This window comes from Ochotona curzoniae, unplaced genomic scaffold (genome assembly GCF_017591425.1).
Source record: "Ochotona curzoniae isolate NIBS_2020 unplaced genomic scaffold, NIBS_Ocur_1.0 scaffold_3208, whole genome shotgun sequence".
NCBI lineage: Eukaryota > Metazoa > Chordata > Mammalia > Lagomorpha > Ochotonidae > Ochotona > Ochotona curzoniae.
Window position 1 is genome coordinate 33918440 of NW_024467106.1, and position 12124 is coordinate 33930563.

At 37.5% G+C, this 12124-nt stretch overlaps 1 pseudogene; it reads right to left on the reverse strand.

The window, feature by feature from the left end:
• Window positions 1–873: 873 nt before the first annotated feature.
• LOC121144955 lies at window positions 874–1648 on the reverse strand (annotated as a pseudogene).
• Between the last annotated feature and the right edge of the window lie 10476 nt (window positions 1649–12124).

Below are 12124 nucleotides of genomic sequence, written 5' to 3' on the forward strand. Positions count from 1 at the left end.
TAAGAAAAGCCTTGCAAGAGAGGGTGCTGGGTGAATGAAACTTGAAGTCCGCCAGGTGGAGCTTCAGAGGGGTGTAAGAGCATGCAAAAGGCGGGAGCACTGTGAAGGTCCTGGAGCAGGACCGTTCTGGAAGAGCATGGAAAAAGTGCATAATAGAAAGAATTGCATTAGATGAGGCCAGTAGGGTTAAAGGGCATGTAGGTGTGGCAACATAAGCTACTTTAAGTCCTTAGACTCTGAGGATGACAGAGATTTTAAAACAAATCTCATTGTCATTGGGAACTTTGGAGCAGTCATATGATGCTGTCTATGTCTGCCCTATGTTAAAAATACATTTTCAGAAAGATTGAGGGCAAGGGCAAGTGGGAAGAGAGGAGGAGGTCACCTCATGCTCCTGCCCTGTGCCTCAGAGGCTGAACTGTGGAAAATGTATTCACTGTTACTGGTGCCTTTGAACTCTGGCTTTCCTGGAGTATAACTACCAAGACAGCCTCAATAAGGAAATGTTTCCTGTTTGGAATTGTACCACATGAGAGTTCATACAACATCATAGGTGAGCTATGACTTGGTCCAGGAGGTGGTGAGGAGTGGTTGAATCATAAATCTGTTTTGAAGTCAGAATCTACCTGATTGTCCAATGAATGGAATGTGAGGAGAGTCATAAAAAACATCTAGGTAATGTCTAGGATTTTTGGCCTGAGAAATTTAAATAAGGAAGTTTTTGTTAGAGTCTTTTTAAGTTTACAGGGGAAGTTGAACTGGAGCCATCCTTGTTTTGCAAAGAAAGCTGGTTGAATTGGGTGCTTTCTAATGAATAGACGAAGGACCAAATCCCCTGTCCTCATCCTACTTTCTCCAAGTCCTTCCTGGCCTTCACTTTGGCTGGAATGGCAACAGGAGCACAGGAAGGGCAGCAGCCACAAATGTTGATGGATCAGTCAGGAAGATCTTGACATTTTCAGCCAGTGGAAAGGTCTTCTCACTCCCCACAGATAAAGCCAGGAGTCACTCATACCCATTGATGATAGAGTGGGGTACTGATGCAGCAGTCAGATAGCCAATCTGCCATCACACACTGTCAAGCTTGCTGACACCCACCAGCAAGAGAGTGCAGTTTCCTCAGTGATATCCAGCACTCTGGGGTTGTGGGTGCTGTAATCCCTGCTGGATGACTAACCAGGAGAAGGGGGAGATGTTCAATGTGTTTAGCAGTGTGGCTCTGCTGGCGTTCATCTTGTCTCCAGTCTGTATCAGCTGTGCATGGCACAGAATCTCAGTGGTGCCCCTGGAGTTTGAATTGGTGATGTGCAAAGCCTGGAAAAAGGCAGTCTTCTAGGGTACCAGACCACTGTTCTGAGCCAGCATAGTGACCCCATAGGGGGCAACAGAACCAGTTTAGGCAGCACCTTATTGGGCAACACTGTATCCTTGATCTCAGTAAGATCCTCCCTGGTGAACACTAAGTCCAGGTCGCACTGGATATGAGGCAGGGCCTTCTCCAGGGCCATGACTGGCCTTGTGCATCATGGTGTTCTTGCCTATCAGCACCGCACAATGCTCCCACAATGAAGCATTTTGGACAATCATTCAGAAGTTGGATAATCTTCAAAAGGCTAGACCTCCAGGTCACCCTGACTTCCCTTTGCATCATGACAGTGCCAAAAACTCTGGCACCAGAGGTCACTCTCTCATATGAGGATGCTGGCAAGAGCAATGGTGCTGCTTAAGCCTTGATATGAAAGAGTCATGAAGTGCCCGTATGTAGACAGGAAAGAGAGCAGATCCAGGGCTGTGCCCTGGAGTCATCAAATATTTAGAGATTAAATGAGAAGAAACCTGCAAAGGAGAGTGAGATGGAGTTATCTAAAAAGTAAAAGAAATTTCAGAAGATTGTAGTATTTTGGAAGCCAAGTAAAGATGTCATATGAAGACAATGCATAGATTTCTGTAAGGTTTTGGGAAATTAATGCTCAGTGTCAATTACTAAATTTTTAAAATACCTATGAGGGAGTCTTCAAAAATTTCATGGAAAATGGGCACTATAACAAAACTATTAATGGATTTCAATTCTTTGAATAGGAATGTCCTTTAACTTCATTTTCCCATGAACTTTTTAAAAGTACACATGATATATATATTTTTGCAAAACATGAATAAAAAATACCTCAGAGGAATGCACCTCACAATGATGACATTTTAATTATATGTATTGCAGCTTTCTTCCATTGCCTGAAACTCACTGTGACAATCTCACCAGGCAGCTTGTTTTAAGAACTAGACAGACTTGAATTATCACAGCTTAACATCCTGCCAATGTCCAACTATTTCCCCACCCTAAGACTTCAATGTCAAGAAGGAAATTTAAGACCTATTTTCCTGAAGAAAAAATTTTGTATCAGAATTTTTAAAAAGGTGAAGGAAACCTATCAATGATTTCTAAAAAAATCATTCATGTAATGATTTAAAGAGGAGAAGGTCTACCTATCAGCCCATCTCGAAGAACTAACAAAGGGAGGAAAAAAGAAAAGCTCCTTGGGGCTCACAGAAGTTTGGGAAACATATTCCCAGCAACTGCCATTTTTTTTGAGAAGACGTGCAGCAATTGCTGGTGATTTTTCACGGTTTTAAACTTCCTCACTCTCCATGTCATTAGAAATATTTGTTTAAAAGCAACCAGTTATTAATTTGCTTAAGTAAAATATTCAAAAATTGAGTCTCTTGAGTTTAATTGGCACAAATTTTTCAGCTCTTTGGAAATATCACTCTTCATAGAGATATCATTAATCATTATAAAAAATGCTCAGGTGTGCCACATTTTTGTAATTAAATTATTTTGCAGAAGGAAGTATGCTGTGTAAAGGATTGGCTTCAAAATCTAATTCAATGCCACATTACTGAGTTAATTTCCTAAGGGTTTTGAATGAGAGAGCTAATTGGAATTATGCATTGTGTAAAAGAAAATTGATATTGTGTGTATGATGCTAGTTTTAATACTTTGCACATAAGTACCAAGGTAGTAAATAAATATTGATATTCATAGTTGTATGGTAAAGGTCTCAATTCTTTTCATTTTAAATATTAAGATTGGAATATTCTAAGACAATTTTTTATGGATTGTTTAACTGTTAAATTTGAAAGAGAAATTTGAGATAATCAGATTTATCCACTTTATGCTGTGGTTTCTATTTGTTGTGTTCCAAAGTGGTATCCATTCTAAAATGATAGCTTGAATAAGTGCATTAAAGGCCCTCTAGTGGGCAAAATTTGTGTGGGCTATTTTCATGGTAAGTTTTTAATACATCCTTTCTTAATCTCCTTTTCTGTTTAAAAATATGTTTAATATGTGTCTTAGTGCATTAGGGCTGCTATAAAATAATACCACCTACTGAGTGGCTTATAAACAACAGAAATTTAGTTATAATTCTAGAAGCTAGGAAGTCTAAAACCAAGGTATTTTCAGAATTTGCAAAGAAATTCATTTTACCACTGTACCTTCCCATGGGGAAGCTGTAGGATCTCTGTAGGATCTCGCCTGTGAAGGCGGAAATCGTGTTCACAGAGCCACCACTTCATGGCCTGTACACGTTCCAGAAGCATCACCTCCGGGAATCTGGGCAATCAGGGTCTTAACAAGCGCTTAGACTGTAGTATTGTATTTCTACTTAAGAAAGTGGGAGTTCAAAGTAGATGTGATAATCACAATTGGATGAAACACATGAAAAACAGAAAAGGATTCATGATGCTGTGATAGTACTTTTTTTTGCCAAAGAATATATACATTTTATTTATTTATTTATTTTTTTTATTGACAATCTTTACATAGTTAATTAGGGTAAAAAGGTTCCTTCATGTTTAAAGGGGGGTATTAAGGCCCACCCAATTTCCTACCCTCCTCAGGTATGCTCTGAGCTTCTTGCTCAGATGGTTTTGATATTTCAACAGTTATGAATCGCTGCCAATCTTGACACTCCAAGCACTATGAGGTCTTTGAAGAATCCACTAGTTGACATAGTCCATCATAGAGTCTCTGTTTACCCCGTATTTCGCTGCCAAGATATAGCTGAGATGGTTGGTTGACCTGTTCTGTCTTCTCTCTTTTCTTGGTTAGGGTTCTGAGTCCAGCATTTTGATTGGGGAGATCTCCAAAGAAACTTTGTCTGAGGTGTTCTCAAACCAGATTCTTGTATGTGCCAGCAAGTACAGGGTCCAGCACAGTCCATCGCCCGATCAGCTGGTGGTTGCGATTGCTGGGTTGGTTCTGTTTTCACTCCCGACTTCCACTGGAACCAATGGGTGTTGCAGTCCAGCCTGGTTCTTAACAACACAGCAGAGTATTTTCTGTGGGTAGGTGAAAGACCCTGGGGTTTGTCCTGCCTTTCTCCTATAAGATCTGCACCTCCTGGTGACCGAAGAGTTGTTGAGATGAAGTTTTCCTGTACAAAGAGCAATAAAGTTAGGTAATATTAAGATAATTTATTAAAAAGTTAAAGTTTAGCAAGGTTACATATTAGCATGTATACGCATGCCTAAATACACATATAGTTTCTAAAGTGGAAATGATAATAAGAAAGTAAAACACAAGCCAGTTTGGTATATAATCTATCAAGCTGACTGTAAGTTTCATTAAACAGATAATGAAATTCCACTACCTTAATGTATACTTGGAAATACTCTTAATATCTTACTATTTTCCTTATTAGTTAAGGTGTGTATGTTAAACTTGCATGATTATGAAAATTACATTTTAGTAGCAATAAATGCTAAATTAATAGATGAATAAACAGTGAGGTTATAATATTCATACTGCTTTGAATCTTCTAACAAATGTATAGGATATAGATAATAATTATCAATTGTTGCTAATATTATACATGTAAGTTATGATTAGGCATTATTACCTCATAATTGAATATACAATAATGCCTGAATAAAGCAGCTTTTCAAAAATATTGAACATGGAGCTGAAGGAATACATTAGATTTGAGAATGGGTTGCAGGGTATTATTACTGGCTAGTTAAAACATCTTCCATTTCATTCCCTCTGTCCCTTTCTGTCCAAACTAACTTTGCTCTTCTGGCTACTATAATTAAGAAACTTGAGGTTATCTCATATGTGTCTTAGAATGTGCTGCACCAGGCAAGGGACTTTTCCTCTCTGATAATTCCTGGATAATTCTTTCTTTATTCTTCACTTCTGCTCAAAATTTTCAGAGACTGTATGAGTCATATTCTTGTTCTCACAGACTTTGGCTGACTTTATACTATGACCATGGGATTTATTGGAAGCATTGGTGAAAGAATTTTCAGTCACTCTCAATATTTTTTCCATGGCATGAATTTTGGAGAATCTCTTTTTGAAAGCATCCACTTATTTAAGATTTATTTTTACTTGAAAGTCAAAGCTACAGACAGCGAGGGAGACACAGAATGAGAGACAAACAGATCTTCCATCCATTGGTTCAATTTCCAAATGACTGTTATGGCCGGAGCTGGTTCAGTATGAAGACTGGAGCCAGGAGTGTCTTCTGAATCTCCCACATGGGTTTAGAGGCCCAAGACTTGAACCATTCTCTGCTACTTTCCCAGGTGTACTAGCAAGAGACTGAATCAGATGTAGCTCATCTGGAACTCAAACCAGCACTGCAGGTTTCAGCTTTCCTTGCTGTGCCACAGCCTGGGCTTCAGAGAGAATCTTGTAACCTCAGTGTCTAGCATTTTTTATAGACAAAATTTTCTCCCAACTATCAATTTCAAATTTCTTTCAGTAGTCTTGTTTAATAGTTCTTTTATCAATTTCTTTGACATTTTATGATGAAAGCAATAATACACTTATTCATACCTTCAACATTGTGCCTGGAAATCATAACCAAGTTTATATTTTGACCGTTCTGCTAACTTCACTCATGTTGAAGCTAACTGCTATTACATAAAAGGTATAGTATTCAGAACTTTGAGGAAAGTGTGCCAAGTAATGAAATAAGATAAACAAAAACTGCAGGACACAGATTAACCAATAAGCATCCTCCGCTTCAATTTGAAGAGTGTTTGCTAAAATGATTGAAAAAAAATAAACAAACAAAAAACCTAGCCATTTAGGAAGAATTAAACAATTTCTCCTCACAATCACACATTTGAAGACTTAGGAAACTTAAAAAGCAATGTGCTCTATCTGCAGGATATATAAAAAACGTAATGTGAAGGAATGAGAGCTTAATGACCTATCAAAGATTAAAATCCAAATGTAGTTAAAATAACTTTCAGGTGTTGGAGGATAAGAAAACTCTGTAAAAGTTAAGCACAGATCAGTTCAACAAGTTCTTTTCAAAAGAGCTGGAGAAGATGATACAAAAGTTTGTCTGGAAACACAGGAGACCATGAATAGCCAAACATATCTTGAAGAATAAAAATGAAACTGGAGGAATCATAATTCCAGATTTCAAGATATATAACAGGGACATGGTAATCAAATAGTCTGGTACTGGTATAAAAACAGAGGTCAATGGAACAGAATAGAAACCCCAGAAGTGAGTTCACACATGTATTGCTGTGATAATATGGGGGAGAATGGTGGGAGCGGAAAATGTGCAAGGAGAAAGGGGAGGGAAAGAAATGAATCCTTATACTTTCAAAACTGTATTATGGAAAATAATAACATTTAAAAAATGAAGTGAAGCACTGGATCTTAAACTAGAAAGCATATGGGATGCTGATGTCAGAAATATTAGCTTAATTCCTCACATTACATTGGTCCTTATTTTTAAATTAAAAAAATTTTGTTTTTAAAGCAGTACAAGACTAAGTGGGGGTTTAACTATGTTGTTTCATGTGACTGAACAGTTAAAATAAAAAATAATATATCCAGAAGGACATAAAAGCCAGATAAATCCTCACGTAAATAGTAAAAGGAAATAGAACATCTCCATTTGTTGCATGCAGAAACATTTGAAAAATACACCATATTTTGTAACATGAAGGAAAGCATTTTTTAAACTAAATAGAACTGGGATTAGAGTTGTGATGCAGTGAGTAAAGTGCCCTCTGCAACACCAGCATCAATTGTTGGCTGCTCCATTTCCAATCCAGTTCCCTACTGATTTGCTCATGGAAGCAGTGGAAGGTGGCCCAAGCACTTGGTCCTTGCATCCACTTGGGAGGCGTGGATGGAATTCCAGCCTACTGCCTTTGGTATGGCCTAATACTGGATGTGGCGCCCTTTGAGGAGTGAACCAGCCAATGGAAGATTCTCTCTTCCTCTCTTTCTCTTTCTTTTTTATCTCTCTTCAACCCTCTCTCTTTGTAAACTCTCAGATAAAATGCTGAATTAAAAATTAAATTTTTATAAAAAAAAAAAACTAAGTTTAGGAGCCAGTGACTTCTGTTTAGGACAAGGAACAAAGAGGGAAAACTGGTTAGGTATCATTCTGAAGTCCTACATTGCTGTGTGACTTCACACTTTGAAATAAACTGAAAAATGATAAAGCAAAAAAAGATCAGTTCTTCTTCTTGTATGCATTTGTGGGTATTGCTGTATTGTGGTACCTATAGCTTTAAGTCTGGAGTATGAACTAGAGGATAACCAGTGGACTAAGAAGACTGCTTCACATTTTGGTTTTTAAACTAAAAACTAGCTTAAATGTAAATGCTTCAGAATTGCCTATAAAATTAGTATCCTAGTGACTAAAATGTATCCTGGCAATAAAATCCTCCATCTGAGCATCATTTCAACGGCAAGATAAACCACTGTGTTGCCAGAAGTAAACACTGAGCCATATGCTCATGGCTGTATCTGAGCAGTGAACTCATTGTCAAGATGGGTGCACAGAATTTGTAGTAGTGGACCTGAAGGAGCCATCAGAAACAACCCATTAGCTGAGCGTGATTAGAGCAACATTTTGAAATTTCCAATGATTTTGTGCAATTTTCATGCGTGAATGCCATATGATCTAAGCTTAGAGTCAATATTAAATTCATGAGCTCTGCCCTAGTGGACAATTTCTCCAAAATATACCAGAGTAGATTTATTCCCCACAATAATAAATGCTGGAAGACAGAAGGAAAGTTGTAAATGGAAAACTTTCATTCAATAGATTTTATATACTTTCGAATCTTTAATTCTGAGATAGTACTGTATATGACGTTCAGAGCTAAGCAGTAAACGATGAATTTGGTTTATGAGCTACAACTCTTCAGATTGACAAAGTCACATACTGACTTTCTGTGAAAGTACCTGGGAAAGCAGTGAATGATTTGAACGCCTGCCACCCATGTGAGAGACCTGATCGTAGTTCTCGGCTCTGAGCTTTGGCATATTCCAGTCTGGATTGCTGTGACCAGGTGGAGAGTGATACCAGTGGATAGATTTCTGTTTCTTATTCATTAATAAGAAAGTAAACCTTAAAAAAATTAAAATTAAATGAATTAAATTAAGGGAAAGGTAAAACTGGCTAATTCTAGAAAGGTTAAAGAAAAATCTCTAAGTATGTGGGAAGGATTATAGATACCCCCTTCTATTGGCATTTGCATTTATGCCATCAAATCACCACTTTTTATGGTTTGTTTTAGAAACTTTGAGCCAGGGGCTTCTTCTGAGTCTCCCATATGTGTGAGGGACACAAGGCTTTGGGCCATCTTCCACTACCTTTTCAGGTCATAACCAGGGAGCTGTATGGGAAGTGGAACAGCTAAGACCTGAATTGGAACCCATATGGGATCCCAGAGTTTGTAAGGTGAGAATTTAGTTATTGAGCCACAGAAGTGGACCCTACTTGAAAGTTTAAAACAATATTTTCTTTTGTTATGAGTGCTCGTCACTAAGCACTACATTTGAGTAGATGGAAGTATTCATTTTGTAATTGCAAATTTTCTAGCAGGAAGTTGCTGGGATTTTGCTTTTTCTGCTTTTTAGAATAGAAAGAGTCACATACACGCAAATCAAACAAAATATTGTACCTAACACCTGGTTTAAGTATTTCTCCAGAGATTTTGCTGTTTTTTGTTTTGTCTATGCTCTCATGGCTACTGGATTATTTTTATAGGTTTTTAAAATGTAAATTTTGCATACTTTGAAATGCACAAATGTAACCCATGGCCTGTCAAGCTATCAAATATCTTATCTTACCTAGTAAAACTCCCTATCTCTGCAACTGAGACAATTATTGCCTTTCCCAGAACTTCATTAAATGCCATTCTACAGTTTGCACTTATTGCATTGTTTTATATCATTGAGTGTAATGGATATGAATGTAATATATCAGTTTATTTTTTCTTTTATTGGCGAGTAGCATTTGATAGTAAAGACATGCAACATTTTGTTTTTTGATACCTTTTAAAACATCTATTTTTTTTTATTTGAATGGCAGAATTACAGAGAGACACACAGAGAGAAAAAGAGAGAGAGGGAGAGAGAGAGAGGCAGACCTTCTATCTGCTGATTCACATCTCCTCCCCAGTGGGCAAAATAATCCTAGTGGGGCCAACCTGAATCCATTCCAATCTTTCACTTTAGTGGCAAGGGCCCAGAAAGTTGGACTATCTTCCCCTGTATTCATCCCGGGTGCATTAGTAGGCATCTGGATTGGCAGTGGAGCAGCCGGAACTTGGACCAGTACTTCTGGTATGCTGGTGTTGCAGACGGTGGCTGGTCACACAGTGCCATAATGCTGCCCCCTTTTGATTCATTCTTGTATAAATGGAGATTTGAATTACTTTCTGTTTGGAGTAATGTAAGTAAATCTGCTATAAATATTCATGCACCTATTTCAATTGAATATATTTTTTCACTTCTGTTACTTACATGCTTGTGGAATGACAATAGATAATATATCTAATGTGATAAAAAGTGAAAGATTTTTCCTCAAACAGGTTGTACCATTTTATATTTCTGGTCCAGCCAGAGGCAATGAGCCACTGGGCTGTCAATGCATGCTCGCACCCAGGGGTGCTTTGGATTCCTGTCTTTGAGTTTCTACATTTATAAGATTCTTCCTAATTTGCTGTGAACACCCATTTTCTCCCTTAAAATTGAGACTATGGGGGCCCGGCGCGATGGTGCAGTGGTTAAGGTCCTCGCCTTGAATGCCCTGGATCTCATATGGGCGCCGGTTCTAATCCCGGCGGCCCCGCTTCCCATCCAGCTCCCTGCCTGTGGCCCGGGAAAGCAGAAGAGGCTCCTGGCTTCGGACCAGAATAGCATCAGCCATTGTGCTCACTTGGGGAGTGAATCATTGGATGGAAGATCTTCCTCTCTGTCTCTCCTCTCTGTATATCTGCCTTTCCAATAAAAATAAAATAAATCTTTAAAAAAAAGTGAGACTATGGACTTATAGAACATTCCAAGTTTTTATAACTGAAGATTTTTTTGCACCAGCTTGAATAATTTTGGGAGCCACTACATGAGAAAACTGAAGCTTGGCAAATTCATAATAGGGTTTTTTAAACCACCAATGTGAAGTCAATAATTATGTTTTGTATGAACTACACATTTTAAGAATTTTCATAGAATATTAAGGAAATACCCAAATTATTACATGTATTTATACTTAAACCAAGGAGGAGAAATTACTGTACTTTGATTTTTCTGCCTGTAGTTAAGCTCACTCATCTTTACTATAAGCAATATTTTCTTTAAAAGTCATTCTGTTGAATATGTTTTTGATTGAATGTTCTAATGAAAGTTTATGTAGATTAAAAAATAGTTATTGCATGATGACCACCAGGAATTAAGTAGTTGTCAACAATTACCTGGTTTCCCTTAGGTCCTAGTAATTCATTATAATTGGGAATTGGAACCTTATGTCTTAATTTCTCTCTTATGTGAAAACCAAGTCAAATTCTAAGCCATGATAATCATTTTCCCATGAGTAAATGAAACTAAATTTATCATTGACCTTCAGGAGAATCATCATGATAAAATTAAACTGCATTATTTCTTCAGGTAACCTCACTTTACTATCTGAACGTATTTTGGTTTTCTGTTTGCTTAATTTCTATAGTGATTATTTTCTCACATTTTCATTTAACTCAGGCAGGTCAGGTGGTGATAGCTATCTCCATCCTTCAGGGTTGAGTCCTTTTTGTATTCTTTACATTGCTTGGGATAGTGTAGGTACTTAGTGGATGTTCAGGCTATATTTTGGGAAATTAGTAAAGAAGAACAGTGTTATGGAATATCCTGTATATTGTATCGGAGCATTCTCATTTCATAAGCACTGGGAAGTAGGCATAGTGTTTCAATGGCCACATGCTGAAACCAACATTTTGGGACAGCTGTTATGATCATGGTGTACAAGAGGGATGAGGGTGAGAACAAATGGAAAATGTCAGTAACAGTTCATGAAGATACTGCACAGGGTTAATTCTTTCCTTGGGCTCTGTATCCTACTCTAACCAAAATTCTCATTACATCTGTATTATGCCATTTCCTCTAGGTTTTGTATTTATTTTCTTCTTTCTATTCACAATACTGTCCTTGTGGCCGCTCATAGTGTTCTTTTTTTTCACTTCCTGATTTGATCATTTTTTTTAATTGTCTGTTGTGTGAAAGCCCTAATATGTTTTAAAGACATTTGAGAATTTTCTTCCTTGGGTGTCTGAGTCTAATGGAGTAAAAGTCATGACATACTCTCTTCACAATGGTATGGAAGATCTTTCATGTTGTGGTATGGTTTTCATATATCATATCATATCATATCATATCATATCATATCATATCAATTATGTTATATTTATATTTCCTCCTACATTCGATGTTCTTTTTCTGTATCTTTTTCTATCACTTTTGGCTAATTTTGATTATCTAGGAACTAAAATGTAGATCGATCCTGGAATTCTGTTTGTGAGAAGGATGGTCAGAAGGGTCACAGAATCTAATCCATTGTTCACTTGCTGTTAGCCAAAAGGCCGAGAAGCGATCTAATCCATTTTTAAGCAGGGTCTGAAATAATCCTGGAGATGAAGCAATACAGCCTGTTGGAATACATTTTTTGGATAGTGTCTGTCTGTAAGCTTGCACAAGCATCTCCAGCTTACTTAACTCTGGTCTACAGCATCTACATACCAGAGTTTCTTGTAGGATACTGAAGACTCCTGCATGTCTTGTAAAGAAAATTAAGTATAGCAGGGAGGA